This window comes from Puma concolor, chromosome D1 (genome assembly GCF_028749965.1).
Source record: "Puma concolor isolate L17-30 chromosome D1, mPumCon1.1.hap2, whole genome shotgun sequence".
NCBI classification, from domain to species: Eukaryota; Metazoa; Chordata; class Mammalia; order Carnivora; family Felidae; genus Puma; species Puma concolor.
Window position 1 is genome coordinate 60,757,236 of NC_141676.1, and position 13,567 is coordinate 60,770,802.

The 13,567-nt window shown below is 47.4% G+C and overlaps 1 long non-coding RNA gene across 1 annotated transcript; it reads right to left on the reverse strand.

Moving 5' to 3' along the window:
* Positions 1-1,129: 1,129 nt before the first annotated feature.
* LOC147576771 (uncharacterized) lies at positions 1,130-12,734 on the reverse strand. Its single transcript, XR_015241455.1, has 3 exons — positions 12,518-12,734; positions 2,914-3,055; positions 1,130-2,295 (listed from the first exon to the last, which is right to left on the reverse strand). It is a non-coding gene; the product is annotated as an uncharacterized LOC147576771 (long non-coding RNA).
* Positions 12,735-13,567: the final 833 nt, after the last annotated feature.

The window sequence follows — 13,567 nt, forward strand, 5'->3', positions numbered from 1 at the left end:
CTCATTTCAGGGACAGTTTACCACTAGAAGCCAGTAGTAAGCCTGTGTGTAAACACTTTTTACAAAGCTTGTGAAGTATTGAGCTTTGTTTACGAGCTCTGGTCCAGGCCTCCCCACAGCCCCCAAGTCCCCCTGAGGTTTGAGTAGCTGTGTGGATGCACAGAAAACCCAGTTCAGGCCCCAGAATGCTGTGTGTGACGGGGAAGAAAACCAAAGCAGGAGCGTATAGGGAGGATATAAAAGTGCTGGGCTGTAAATGAAGCCATGCTCTAAGCCACACTCTGGCGTCCTCATGCCACACGACCTAGAGAGTCACTGTGACTCTTTGGGTTACAGTTTCCTCATCAGCAGAATGAGGTCCTTGGAGTAGGCCCCACCATTTGTTCAACATATATTGGTTATCAGGACCTACGCGGTCCCTCCGCGGAGGGAAGAAGAATTAACATTTACGGGGCACCAACTGTGTCCCAGGCACTTTGTATCTAATATCTGACTTCATGCCTCCTCCAAGGTAAGCATTATAATCCCCGTTTTATAGCTGTGGAGACTGAGGCTCAAGAGGCTAAGTGACTTATGTGTTTGTGGAGCTAGCAAGTGACAGAGCCGGCATTTGAACCCAGATCTGCCTGACTCTGAAGACTAAGATGATTCCCATCCAACCTGAGCAGTCTATGATTCCATGATTTAAAAACATAAAACTTCAGGAGAATGTGTACTCACTGCTGTCCTTAGATCTGTGCTTTTAATTATTTAAATGTTTTAAATTTTCTGGGACCCCCCCCCCCCCCCCCGAGTGGCTCAGTCAGTTAAGCATCTGCCTCTTGACTTTGGCTCAGGTCATGATCTCACGGTTGTGGGATTGAGCCCCTTGTCGGGCTCTGCACTGACCGTGGTGCCTGCTTAAGATTCTTTCTCTCTCGGGGGCACCTGGGTGGCTCAGTCAGTTCAGGGTCCGACTCTTGGTTTTGGCTCAGGTCATGATCTCATGGTTCATGAGATTGAGCCCCACGTTGGGCTCTGCACTGACAGCACAGAGCCTGCTTGGATTCCCTCTCCCTCTGTCTCTGCCCCTTTCTTCTCACTCATGCACTCTCTCACTCACGTGCTCTCTCGCTCTCTCTCAAAAACAAAAATTAATTTTTTTTTAAATTACAATAATCTGATTCAGAAAATGGATAACATCCTGCTCTAGATTATATGTTACAAACATCTGAAAGATGCCTCATTCATCCATTCATTTATTCACTCGATGATTCAATACTTATTGTCTATGTACTGACCACACACTGTTCGAAGCACTGGATAATCATAATGAACAAAGACAGACAAGGTCTCTGCTCTCATGGAACTGATGTTGTATTGGGAAATAGACAATAAAGATATAAACAACTAAGTAAGAGGACTTCAGTTCATTATAAGTTCTAAGACAAATGTAAACTAGGAGAAACAATATGGCAGACTGCAGATCCACCTACGTCAAGGCAGTTAGAAATGGTCTCTCTGAGCAAACAAAGTTTCTGCTGAGATCAGGGTGAGAAGGACCCAACCATGTGACGATCGAGGGCAAGTACTTCCTAAGTTGAGGGAACAGCAGGTGAAAAGGCACTGAGGTAGGGACAAGCTTGACTCTCTGAGGAACAAAGAGGAAGCCAGTGTGGCTGGAGTAGAGCAATGATTCGGAAAGTGGCAGAAAATGATGTGGGAGGTGGCTCCGTGAGGCGATGGTACAGGGTTTACATAGCTGTACAAAGTCACTGGCAGAAGGTAAGCAGGGTAATGACATTGAACCTTAGAGAAGACAGGAACCTTAGAGGCACTCTGACCCAAGCATCTCACATCGGTCATGAAAAGACCTGTTCAGAGACCCAACAAGGCCAATTAGTGGGGGAGCCAAGAGTTAGTGGAAAACCCTAGTCTCCCTGCTCCCCAGAGTATTAAAACAGAGCTCTTGGCCAAACCAGGGACCCCCTGGCTGTGATGCCACTGCCCAGGCCACTGTTGTGTCTCTGTTCTGATCAACTGCACCAACCTTCACTGGTCTTCTGACTCCCACCCTTAGTCTCCTAAGGTTTATTGTCTACACAGCAAGCAGAGCGATGATGTTCACGTTAAAACTTAATTTAGCTCATGTCAGACCTCTGATCAAACCCTCCGATGGTTTCGCTGTACCTCACCATACCTGTTCATTTCTATGTCTTCCCACCAGAGTTGAGGGCAGGCTCTTGTCGTAGGTATCCCTGGATCCTTGGTGTGCTGAACATAGGATTCGGCAAGCAAAAAACACTTCGATAAGTGCTGAAGGAATAAACATGTATAGATATAAAATGCTGCAAGCAAGCAGACCTGGTGATTTACTTTATGCCTCTGTAGGAGTCCGTCTGGTTATCATTTATGCATAGCACATTGGTTAAGAGCATGGGCTTTGAAACAGCCTGCTAAGGTCGAAAACCTGTCTCTTCCACTCACCAGTGGTTTGACCCTGGATAAGTTACTAGCCCCTTTGTGTCTCAGTCTCCTTGTTTGTGTAATGGGGATAATACTAGTATCTAACTCACAGGATTGTTGCAAGTATTAAATTAGCCTAGTATACCTGAAGTGCCTGGAACAATTCTCGGTACTTCCCAACTGCTCGTCATTGGTACTATTACTGATATGTAATAGCATATGTAGATATGCAGTGAGGAAAACGAATTCATGAAAGGTCTAGATGGCTTCAATGGAGACTCCCGGTATATGAGACAAAGCACTGCCTTTGGAGGCTTCCTCAAATTAGCCGCTGTGAACTTGGGCAAGTCACTTCACCCTTCAGAATCTGTTTCCAAATCTGAAAAATGCAGCTAAGCTTACTTGCCCCATTTGACTATAGCTTTGAGATCAAGTGCGATTATGTACATCAAATTTCTAGCTCAGTACCTGGCACGTCCTCAAAAGGCGACGAACGTTTCCTTTCTTCTCCGCCTTGGTCTGTGAGTTCACCAAGCCTGCCAAGCAAGGGATCCTTGTAAACTGCGCCTGAATCTGCCCACACCCTTAGTGCCTAGCACAGAGCCTGACCCTGTGAACAGACAATAAACTGTAAATGGACAATAAACAGCAAACAGACGATCAGCACTTGTGGACTCTTACTTACATAGGCTGCCTTTGCAATATTTCCCACACCTCTCCCCTTGGTTTCTTTTTTTTTTCTTTTTTTTCTTTTTTTGCTAGAAATCTTCTCCAGAGCATCATCTCTCACAATGGCTACGCCAATGACCACCTACCTATTTCCCCACCCTGGCAAGGGCTTGTCCCTTCAGCTGTGCTGAACATGGTACCAGATTCATCTTTCTGAAGCACAGCTCAGACCATGCCCCTTGCCTTGCACAGAAGACTTTGTGATTTTCTAGGGCTGGCCCAACCCACCCCTGCTCCTTAGGCTGGTGTTTGAGGCTCACCACGGTCTACCCCTAGCTGCCCTGGCCATCTCCTCTCTCTCTCCTTCTCTAATCACACACACACACACACACACACACACACACACACACACACACGGACACCAGACTGAATCACCGTTCCTTGGGACTTGACATCGCTGTGCCCTCGCTCAGACTCTTCCCTCTGCCTGGAGTGGCCTCTCAAAGCATCACGGGTTCCCCCTGGCTGCCCTTGCCACATCCCAAGGTCCCACTAAAATGCCGCCCCTCCATCTGGCCTCGTAGAGTTCCGCAAGCTAGGATTGTCCCTCTGGCACCTCTGTCTACGGCACTTCGTGGCACTGCTCCTGGCACAGTTGGCTTCTGCGGACCTTCTGTTGTGTTCCTCTGTGCGCACGAGCCAAGCAGGCACTCCGTCCACACGGTGAACGGATGTGTGTCGGCCTCCCCCTGTAAGGGTAGGGACGGGTCTCCTCCATCTCTGTACCTCTCCTCTCTCACACACGTACATGTTTTCGTAAACATGAAGAAGGAGCGTAATACATACTTGACAGATGAGTCACCTAGCCTGGTCCGTTCTAGGGCGCAAAGGTGTCTAGAATCAGTCTCTTGTCCTCAACCCTGCCGCTGCCCTAAGTCAGGCTGAACCACCTCTCTCTTTTTTTTTTTTTTTTTTTTTTTTTATTTATTTTTGGGACAGAGAGAGACAGAGCATGAACGGGGGAGGGGCAGAGAGAGAGGGAGACACAGAATCGGAAACAGGCTCCAGGCTCCGAGCCATCAGCCCAGAGCCCGACGCGGGGCTCGAACTCACGGACCGCGAGATCGTGACCTGGCTGAAGTCGGACGCTTAACCCACTGCGCCACCCAGGCGCCCCTGAACCACCTCTCACTTGGACCATTAGGACAGCCTCCAGCCCCCTGGCTGTCTCCCTTCTGTCCTTCTCAGCCCCACACAGACTACCAGAGTGACCTTCCTAAAAAGAAAATATCATCATGCCTTTCCCCTGCTGAAAACCTTTGATGAGCTCCCCACTGCCATGGGATAAAGCCGCCTTCTTCTTCAGCCCAATCTCCTGCTCGCGCACCCTGCTTTTCCCCCACCCCATTTCCCCGTGTTCCTCCAGACCTGCTTGTAATACCGTGGCAACCCTGTGCTGCTTCCGGCCTCCGTGTCTTCGCATATGCTGTTCCCTCTTCTTCAAACGACACCCCACCTCTCCTCCACATCCCCATCATGTGATAACAGCTGCCCATGCATGCCTCAAAACCCAGTTCTGCTGAAAGCTTCATCTGGGAAGAGACAGCCGATGTATGAGCACCCCCACCCCCGCACCCACCGTACATTTGCCCTACAAACGCTGGGCATTCTCTGTGTGCTAGACATTCCCTCTACGTTGATGTGAACGGTGCTCGCACCTGCCTTGTTTCCTCACCCGGAGCCCTGAGCTCCAAGCTGCTCCTGGCTCTTTCCGCCAAGTGCCCCTCCTCACTGAGTGCTCACACGGTGTTCACGAATTGAGGGGTGGGGGGCCGTGACTGAGCCACACTGCGGGCACAAATGGTCTACCGGTCCATTTCTGAAGACTGAGGAAGGCAAGTGTGGAATGGAGCGGGACAACTTCCGAGGTCTGACCAAAGGCTGGCAGGGCATCTTATTTTGGAAACTTGCTGATCAATAGCAAAAAGATGCTTCGGCTTTGGCTATCCTGGGGCCCCTGCTCAGGCTTCGGTTGAGTGGTTCTCAGGGGCAAAGTCCTCAGAAAATTTCCCTGCAGCCCCCAAAATGTTGGGCCAGCAAACGGGTCATACAGGCTGTGGACAGCCCAACACAGTGCGAAATCAGCTCTGTTATCATAGGGGTAGCAGCTGTTCAGAGCCTCAAAGTATCCATTCTTTTCTTTTCCCCCTTCCCTTCCCTTCCCTTCCCTTCCCTTCCCTTCCCTTCCCTTCCCTTCCCTTCCCTTCCCTTCCCTTCCCTTCCCTTCCCTTCCCTTTCCTTTTTTCATTCTTTTATTTAACAAGGCTTGCTGATGCTCGCTTTGTGCTTGGCACTGAGGACAGAGAGAGAAATGAAACTGTCCCTGCCCCGGAGAAGCACCTCGTCTGTGGAAGCAGGCAGTGTGTTTCAGGTAAGTCACCGCATGGCTAAGTCTCAAAGGGCTACTTCCTGAAGGAAGAAGGGACATGGTGCATTCGAGGAATGGCTAGAAGACAAGTGAGGAGCACCTGGCGATCAGGGGAAAGATCCCAGGTGAAACTGGACACCTCGTGCAAGGTGGAGGGAGGGGGAGGGGCGCAGCCTCGTAACGGTAGTGAGAGCTAACATCGGTGTGGCACTCACCGTGTGCCAGGCGCTCTTCTAGATGTTTTGCACGTGGTAACTCCTTTAATTGTCCCAATAAGCGAGGAGATTAATTGTGACTATTATCCTCTGGGCCATGCAAAGCCATTGAACGGTGTCAAGCAGGGAAGATAAATCAGATTTATGCATGAGAAATTTCCCTCTGGCTCTGGTGTGGCACACTGAAGGGGGCCAGAGTGGATGCCAGGACACTAGTCAAGAGGCCTCTACAGCAGTGGTCCGGGGCAAGATGCCAGGAGCCTGGACCTGGGAGCTGGCTGTGGGGGTGGAGAGAAGTAGGCATTTCCGAGAGCTGTTAAGGGGCAGAGTTGACAGAACTGGTTAGCGCTTACTCATTCTTCAGGACTCAGCCAGGCCTCAAACAAACCTCCCCTCCTCCTCTAGGCGGGGTTAGGATCCCTCCCCCCGGCTTGGCCACCTTGTTTCCTTCTAATAGCCCTGATCTTACTCAACACCAGACTCCAGGCCAGTTTTCCAACAAGCACATCACAGAAAGCCAGCTGCCCAAATGAATAATTCCTCAAACCACCACTTTGCCAAATGGCTAATAAGCCAGAAGCTGATTCACAATAAGCCAAATCGTTCAAAGCTAATTCCCTAAATTTGCTTGTTTCCCTTTTTTTGTTTGTTTGCTTTTCTTGAGAGAGAGAGAGAGAGAGAGAGAGAACACGCGCACGCGCGCGCGCACACACACACACACACACACACACACACACACACACACACTTATGAGTGGGGGAGGGGCAGAGGAAGAGTGGGCTCCTTGGTTAGCACTGAGCCTGATGCGGGCTCCATCTCAGGACCTGAGATCATGACCTGAGCCAAAACCAAGAGTTGGATGCTTAACTGCCTGAGCCACCCAGGCGCCCTGGCTTGTTTCCTTTTAAAACTATTACGTAATTTACAGCAGTTGGTATTAGATGGGGCAGGTTTAGATGGTTAACAGACACATGAAAAAATGCTCAACATCACTCATCATCAGGGAAATACAAATCAAAACCACAATGAGATATCACCTCACACCTGTCAGAATGGCTAACATCAACAACTCAGGCAGCAACGGATGTTGGCGAGGATGCAAAGAAAGAGGAACCCTTTTGCACTGCTGGGGGCAATGCAAACTGGGGCAGCCATTCTGGAAAATGGTATGGAGATTTCTCAAAAAATTAAAAGTAGGACTACCCTATGATCCAGCAATTGCACTATTGGGTATTTATCCAAAGGATACAGCAGTGCTGATTTGAAGGAACACATGCACCCCAATGTTTATAGCAGGGCTGTTGACAATAGCCAAAGTATGGAAAGAGCTCACATGTCCACTGACAGATGAATGGATAAAGAAGATGTGGCATATATACACAATGGAATATTACTCGGCAATCAAAAATAATGAAATCTTGCCATTTGCAAAAACGAGGATGGAACTAGAAGGTATTATGCTAAGCGAAATTAGTCAGAGAAAGACAAATACCATATGACTTCACTCATATGAGGAGTTTAAGATACAAAACAGATGAACATAATGGAAGGGAAGCAAAAATAATATAAAAACAGAGAGGGAGACAAATAATTAGAGACTCTTAAATACAGAGAACAAACTGAGGGTGGCCGGAAGGGTATTGGGTGGGGGGATGGACATAACAGAGGACACTTGTTGGGATAAGCACTGGGTATTCTTTGTAAGCGATGAATCACTAAATTCTATTCCTGAAAGTATTATTACACTAACTTGGATTTAAATTTTAAATTTTTTTTAAAAGATGGGGCAGGTTTTTAAATTTTTTGTATTAATATTAAGCAGGTAAAAAAGAATACTTACAAAATATGCATAAGGCATTAAGAAAACAAAGATACAACAAAACTCCTGCGCCTAAAACCAATTTTTAAAAATGAATATTACTTCTACCTTGGAAACCTTAGTGCTCCTCTCTCATCCCATCACCCTCCTTCTGATGCCAGAGATAATAACACTCCTAAATTTTCTGACTTTCTCTCTCACTTTTCTTTATAGTTATGTATTTGTATCCTCAAAGAGTATTTTCTTTAGTTTTGCATGTTTTTAAATTTTAAATAAAAGGAATTAGAGTATATGTATTTTTCTGTAACTTATGCTTTTCATTCAACATTGTATTCCCGAGATTCATTCTTGTTGATGCGCAAAGTTCTAATTCATTCGTTTTCTTGGCTGTATAGTAATCTGTTTTATGAATACATTATAATTTGTTTATTCATTGAACTGAGGGACACACTTAAGATGGTTCCAGTGTTTTCTACTACACATAGTGCTGCTAGAACATTCCTGGATATATCTCCTAGGGCACAGATGCTATAGAATTGGTCTAATTCATTCTTTACGACAATCACACGAAATACAAATAAATGGCCTCATTTTATAAAGTACTTGAGGTTCAGAAAACTTAAATGACTAAGGATATGAATCTAATAAAAAGTGCAAGATTTTATACATTGAATCTCCCCATATCATGAAGGGGTCTGTGAGAAGGGAAACTCGGCCTCTGACCCATTCTCTAAGCAAAGAGTTCCTCTTTGGACAATTCCTACCCCCATTTCCCCCACCCCAATATCCCGTTCTTCCCAGCATACCACTAGCCCCTCCCTCCGAACCTCATTCCTCCCTGTCCCCTCCTCTCTATCCCTGCAACCCACCATTGTCCACTGTTCAAATTAATGTCGACCACCACTGAGTTAGAACAAAGAACTAAGGACCTTAATCTCCCACCCACCCCTTCCCGCCTTCCCTATCCCTCAGCCTCTTGCCCCCAGGCAGGAGTCTTCCCTCCCCCTCTGACCACCCATAGCTGTGCCCTACTCTGATGAACCTGATTACTGGGCCCAGGATGCAGTATGCCTCACCGAGGTAGGAGCTCTTTGAGCAAGGGTCCATCTGGGTCGTTCATGTCTATTTTCCCAACAGCTCCAGAGAACTTCTCTAGTGGCATTTAGCACTTTCTATCTCATGTTATAAAGGACCTGTTTTATTCTCCTTAATCTCCCCAGATCTCAGCTCTGGGCCTTGCACAGAGTAAGTAACAAATATTTAATGAAAGAATCCATTTTCACCCAAACCACTTCCCATGCCGTGCTTGGATTAATTTCAGTTTATGTTTACTGATCTGCTTGAAAGTACCAAATACTGTGCAAAGTCCTCCTATTCTGGGCAAGCCCAGCCACTCCCTCCATCTCATCTCTCCAAGCTCATGCAGAGGGACGGCCTACCGTGCATCTGGTACCTTCCTGGACATAGTCTCCATCATAGAGAATTCCTATAAGTCTGGCGACTAATGACAAGCACTAATATTCACATAGCTCTTTCAAGTTTAAGCAGCACTGTCAGACGCATTTGATCTATCCAACCACTCAGTGAGTGTTACAGGTGTCATGATCACCATTTTGCAGAAAAGAAAACCAGGCTCCAGAGATATCACATGATTTGCCCTGGTCCACACAGAAAGTCTCCTGAATTGAATCCCATTTTTCCGAAGTGAGAGTCCTTGCTTATCCACTACAGTAAGCCATCCCTCCATGAAATCATGGAAGTTGACAAGGCAGTATGATGTAGCAGGAACGGCTGCCAGCTTCATCACTTAGGAATTGTGTGACTTTAATCAAGTCATTAACTTCCCTAATCCTGAATGTTTCATTTGCAAATGAGGCTGTGACATCTACCTCACAAAGTAATGAATATTCAATGGAAAAAATGCGTATAAGTTGCCTCACAGGGCGCCTGGGTGGCTCAGTCCGTTGAACATCTGACTTCAGCTCAGGTCATGATCTCACGGTTCATGAGTTCGAGACCCACATCAGTCTCACTGCTGTCACAACAGAGCCCACTTCGGATCCTCTGTCCCCCTCTCTCTCTGCCCTTCCCTCGTTCACACACTCTCTCTCAGAAATGAATAAACATTAAAAAAAAAAAATTGCCTTAGGTATGGTCAGGGCTCAATAAACCTCGGTCCCTTACCTGGCCCCACCATGCCCTTACCCCACTCCCAATCTCTGTGTTCTGTGCCCTAAAGTATTAGTCTGTGCATGCAGGGAATCGCTCACTCACAGAAGATGGGGACACTGAGTTCAGCACAAAGGACAAATGCGTATTCATTTCCTCACTCCTGCACCCAGTTCTTTATTTTCCTCTGGTTGGTTGCTTGCTTTCTCTGAGACTTTTCAGAGCATACATATTTGGGTTTGCCCCTAGCCTGATGGGGCCTGTTTTAGCTACAGAGCCTGGTCTCAGCCTTCCTCCCCCCATAGTGAACCCTTTACCCCACCCATCAGCTGCCAAGCTACAAAGGAGTTTGTGGTTCCTTGAAGCCCATGTCACCTTCAAGGGAAATTTTGTTTACAGCTGTTTTTAATCTCAGACACTGTTCCCTGCCAAACAAAGGGTCTATCTGTCCGTTTCTGAAGACTTAACTAAGTGCAAATGATGCCGCAGGCCAGGTACCAGGACCCAGAGGGGGGTCCCCGAGGACCAGCCAAGAGGGCGCCTGGCTGTGCACAGGATAGAAATCAAGCGCGAGCCAGCAGGAGGTGAAAGCAGAGTGTATTGTAGGTATAGAGAGAATACAGGCACAGACAGTGTCTGGGAGACTCAGAAAGGAAAGGAGGGAGCCTGGTCTTTGTTCCGGGTCTCGGGGTTTTTACTGAGGATGATAGCATGGTGTACCTGTCCTCTCAGGCATCTAGGAACCCGTCCGAACAAAGACCAGGACCCAGGTGTTATACTCCTTGGTGCCCAGGGGTGTTGGCATGGAGATGTCCAGTTCCGGTGGCGGTCTGGAATACACATGATAGCTTCCTCTGCTCATTTTCACCTGGTCCTTCCTTACATGTTATTTATTTTTTAAAAAAAATCATTAACTCCTTGTCCCTTACAAGGAGGACATACCTATTTACCTCCTGAAACATGCGTAAAGTGGGGATGTAGATCCTAGCAAAAATAGAAGCAGAGAAAGGAGCAAAAACCAGGTTTTTTATCCACTCTTTCAGTTTCCCTATCTCACAGATGGATGTGGCACATAATTACTATAATGACCGAGGCTGGCAGTTACTGGGCATTTATACCTGGTGCAATGGCACCAAGAGCTTTATACATACGATCTCATCTTATCTTTACAATAAAATGGTGGGATGGGTGGTTATCTTCGTTTCAAAGATGAGAAAGCAGCATTAGAAATGCTTGGTGACTTGCTCAAGAATGCACTGGTCGCCGAGCTGAGGTTCAAGACCCTGTCTGGATGCCAAGCTCGACTTCTTACCCTGCCCTAAGACTCTTCCCAGTCTCTAAATGGGAGCTGCAAACCCAGAAACAAATGCTTCATTCGTTCCAAATGGCCCTTTGTTTCTGATTATAAAAATTGGTTCTGAATACAAAAGTCCTGCTCTGGCAGAGGAGGATTAAGGACTGAGATGAGAGAAGGACTTATGTTTTGAGTACTTTTTTGTACTTGGTGAATTTTTGAAACTGTGCAATTTTTTTTATTTTTTTTATTTAAAAAAAATTTTTTTTTAATGTTTATTTATTTTTGAGAGAGAGAGAGACAGAGCATGAGCAGGGAAGGGGCAGAGAGAGAGGGAGGGAGACACAGAATGTGAAGCAGGCTCCAGGCTCCGAGCTGTCAGCACAGAGCTCCACGTGGGGCTTGAACTCACGAACTGTGAGATCATGACCTGAGCCGAAGTCAGACGTTTAACCGACTGAGCCACCCAGGCGCCCCCCCCCCCCTTTTTTTTTTAATCTAACAAAGCAGTGGTAGAATAGGCCACCCAAAATGGCCACGGTGGCATGTGGATTATTTTACGCTGAAGGCAATCAAGACCCAGCAGACTAAAGAAAAGCTTTTTATCTTCCCTTAAGGGCCTAAAAGAATTTAGAAAGGGGGCCTCTAAACAGGAACAGGGCTATTACCTGAGATCACATTTTCAACTGAGAGACTTACCTGCAGGGCAGGGCAAACGTTTGTTTACCAAACATTTGCTCTTCTCACCTTCCTGCGAATTGCTTTCCCCCACCCCCACCCCCCCCTCAAATCCCAGATCCCTATCCTTTTCCTTAGATCGGGAAGGTATATATACAAGCCTCAACCGCGGTGGTTGCCTTTGAGTCCCATATCTTTGTGGGAATTTCTTTTTCTCCTGTTAATCTTTTTATTATGGGTGGGATCTCGGCCAAGAACCTAGAAGAATAAGGAAGAACTATTTTCCCACTCTTACATTCGTTTTAAAAGCCAATTAATGGGCGCCTGGGTGGCTCAGTCGGTTAAGCGTCCGACTTCGGCTCAGGTCACGATCTCACGGTTCCTGAGTTTGAGCCCCGCGTCGTGAGTTTGAGCCCCGCGTCGTGAGTTTGAGCCCCGCGTCGGGTTCTGTGCTGACAGCTCAGAGCCTGGAGCCTGTTTCAGATTCTGTGTCTCCCTCTCTCTCTGCCCCTCCCCCATTCATGCCCTGTCTCTCTCTGTCTCAAAAATAAATAAACGTTAAAAAAAATATAAAAAAAATAAATAAAAGCCAATTAAAACATAGAACATTTAGAAAATAGAGCCAGGAATAAAAAAAATCATTCTTAATCCCACTTTACATAGATACTCATTTCCGGCTTTTTTTTTTTTCTAAGCACACGCTAAAAATGAGATTATATTTACACACACCGTTGTGTAACCCGCTCCCCCGCCCCCCGCCGGCCCATCATCTGCATCTTATGACGTGCTACCACGTGGACCTTTTCACGTGCGTGAGTACAGATCTGTGGCACTGGTGGCGTTCAGGTGGTTTTCAAGCCCTTACGCTAGGAGAAAGCCGAGTTGAACTTTTTGGAATGGGAATCTGCCGCGGCCTGTGCACACCCCTCTCAGCTCCCGCTGACGCTCCTAACGCGGAGGCGGGGACCGCGGGCTCAGCGCAGGGCATGCTGGGCCCCGACAGGGTTCGCCAGGACCGGGGGCCGCCCCCGGACTGGTGTCCGCAAGTGTCCCACCAGAGCTCCCTCGGGTTGGGCTAGAGCTGGGCGGAGCGGAGGTCACGCAGCAGAGGCTCCCGGCTGGATCCAGCTCCCGGGAGGGGGACCTCCCTCCTACTCGGCCTCTAGGCTTGGTGGCACCTGCGGGCAGGCGTTCCCGCCAGCGGGGGAGTGGCAGACCCGGTCATGCCAGTGCCCGGGGCTTGCTGGATTTCAGAGCTGCGGGCGTCCGCAGGCGTGGGTCAGTCCCTGTGAAGCTGTGTAAGGGGAGGCCCGCACCCCCCGCCCACCTCCAGGACAGCTAAGAGGCTTGAGGAGGGCGACCACCATCACAGATGGCAGTGAAATGACCCCAGAGATTTAGGGTGCTTCTGGATCCCAAAGTCCCTACTCTATATGTTCTTATCGAAGCCTTTAAAAAATTATACGGCATACACAAAAATACAATAATATACCTCTATGTACTCTTTACCCATCTTAAGTTATATCTTCGTATTTTCCTGTATTTGCTTCAGCTCTTTTGTTCTTTAAGAAATGAAGTGTTAAGAACACAGTTGAATGTCTCTGTGAAACTCTCTAATTCTTCTTATCTATGCTTCTAGGTCACTGCCATTTTGAATTTGGGGCTTATCAATTTATTAACTCAATGTGTGTGTTTAATTGCTTCTAGTACATACCTATTTAACCACACAAAAAAGATGGTTGTTTTGCATGGTTTTTTTTTTTTAATGTTTAGAGAGAGAGAGAGCGTGTGTGAATGGAGGAGGAGCAGAGAGAGAGAGAGAGAGAGAGAGAGAGAGAGAATCCCAAGCA